Source organism: Atta colombica, unplaced genomic scaffold (assembly GCF_001594045.1).
Source record: "Atta colombica isolate Treedump-2 unplaced genomic scaffold, Acol1.0 scaffold10, whole genome shotgun sequence".
Classification (NCBI taxonomy): domain Eukaryota; kingdom Metazoa; phylum Arthropoda; class Insecta; order Hymenoptera; family Formicidae; genus Atta; species Atta colombica.
In genome coordinates, this window is record NW_017259184.1 from 893,102 (window position 1) to 895,821 (window position 2,720).

A 2,720-nucleotide genomic window follows, 5' to 3' on the forward strand; every position below is an offset into this window, starting at 1 on the left:
ATAAGATCGCTTTGGCATAGATAACATTTTTCAGCAGAAAAATGTCACGTTGGCTAAAGCAGTCTTCTTCTCTTGTGCTCTTAGTTTGTATTTGTTAGACTCGATTTTTAAGGCGACATTCTCTTTCTTATCTCTTGCTTTAATCTTCTCAAACATTTGACATTTCCTTTCTAAGAAATTAATGTTGTGTCCGCGGCGTTTCTACCTTCCAGCTCCCAAGCGCGGAGCGTTGCCTTATCTAATTTCGCTTCGATTATATGTACGATCAACTCGTCCCACGAGTCAGTCAGCAGCAGTTCATGGATTTTAGAACTTGTAAATGCCTCAGCACGTAATCTATCAAGCTTCAAATTGCATTGACCGCCTCCTTGTCTACTTTCTGCATCGTAAAAGGACACTTGATGTGCTTTTTAATGGCCACTGAAGATCATTATATTGTTTCTTCAGCAATTTTCACTTCATAATTCTTGATTAATTCGATGACTCGACAACCTTGACTGCATTGCCGCTCAATGAAGTAACCAAATATTGAAACTTTTGCTTGGAATACCTTCGTTGATATGAATCATCGATAGGATGTTTCTGACAAGCGTTTCCATTCCTCCGTTCGCCCGTCGAACGTAGGAAGCTTTACCACTGGCAACTTGACTCTAAATTCTGAATTGCTGACGCCACTCGCATCTACAATGCGCATCAGTTGCGTTTGTTGTTCAAACAACATCGTGAGTGCGTCTATTGCTGCGATTCGCTTTGTTGTAGGCTCAATTTTTGCATAAGCTCGCCTTGTTGTTGCAACATTCGCGTTAATGCCTCGTCGCTTACCAACGAACGCGACTCGGCTTGTTAAATTGGCGCATTCGTCCATCATTTTAGCTTAATTTTTGTCTCTGAGGTACTTATCTTCGAATGCTGCGTCCTCATCGACGTCTGCGACGTTGGCTCGCCTTCCGTGATGCTGTTTATCTCGTGCTGTATGCTTTGAAACTCTCTCTGAATTTCTTCGAGTTTTGCGATGCACACTTCCGCTTCTTCTCGGCCTACTTACCATGAGATTTTATGTTCCTATTCAAGATGAAGAGTTTTATAAACAGTAAGATTTATTTTATAAATTTTTTTTATATCTTTTCTCTATAGTTTGTTTATCTGTTTTCCTTTTTTCTCTATTATATATATATATATATATTACTTTCTTCTGCAGAGCATCTTGTAATAAACCCCGTCATACACCTCGTATATTGGGAAGAAGATTTATCACTGACTCCTATAGCTTACCTGGATGGAATCGTCGTGGGACCTGTGCGAAAATTGCAATTGTCGACAACTGAGGTAACAACATATATAATCTTGCCTCGTACAATATGGCAGGCTTTCATCGAAAAACGCGCAGATATTGAGTGGTTCGTGCAATCAATCGCACCTTCATCATTATTGATTCAAAATCTTGTGATGGAAATCGTAAAAATGCGTGATGTGAATGTGATCAAATTAACACTGTGCGATATATCTGTATATGAAGCCGTCAACCGTGCTTTTCATGTTTAAATATTCAAACATTGCGTCGAGAATGTATACTCTGAGCTGTGTCAGTATATGCATATCATCAATGAAATATTTAAATATTTTATAACATTTTTAGGTGTAAATTGTATCGTCGATAAATGTAATACTGTAGATTTTTTGCGCAAAATTTATAATAAAAAATCAAATATAGAGTGTGAATTATATAAATAGTTTATACTTTAGATAATATTGTAAGCAGTGCGAAAAATAAATTACATTTTATTGTTAATCGGAAGCAGGTGCTTAAAATTCGGTTTAAAATTAACTAAATTAAATTAAATTAAAGCTCCTGCTTATAAATATTGTAAGAACTATATATTGTAAAATTACGTATATATAAAAGTAAATTTATCATATTTAAATTTATCATATTTAAAAATTTTAAATTATATATTTGGATGTATGACATTATTCATTTGTTTCTTATTATCGCAGCGCTATCATATTACGCGCACCGTCATCTTCGTTATTGCGACAGACGGTTATGACCGTATTAAGCGTTCTCTCTATTTAAATCGTTAAATAAAAAATTATAAAATATGATAAAATATTTTTGCGTACAAGAAGAAGTTACGACAGGAACGACAACGAGGGAAAGATAACGAAACACAAGAGAAAGAGAGATGGTAAGTATATGCAAGCTTTTGTTACCGATGCATTTTTGAGAAGAGCGGCAGGTGACGAAAAAAATATGGAACGCATAGCGGACTGTCATCACGCGTATCATGTTTACATCCATCAACCGAAGTCCTATATTTATGTAAATAGCGATGCCGACCGGGAACCATTCCGCGCCTTCCCCCTACCTTCCCTTGCGCCAACGAATACTCCTCGCGCTTCGCGCTCTGTCTATATAAAACGGAATTAAAACCGGCTATACTATAGGTTTGTTCGTGTCGCACACTCCACATGCCCAACATGTTCCGATACGTTCGCGTTACCGGAATTAATATGGCGACTAGATATTCGCGTCGCATTAGAGCATACTTTATGAATCAATTAAGAGCACGTTCCATTTACCTCAGAAAGTACGATTGGAACATGTTATGTACGCATGCGTAATGGTTGAAAACTATTTTGAAAAATTTCAGATTTATTTTGGATTTAATAAATGTGTTTTTTATATAAATATAAAAATATAATATAACAATATAATATAT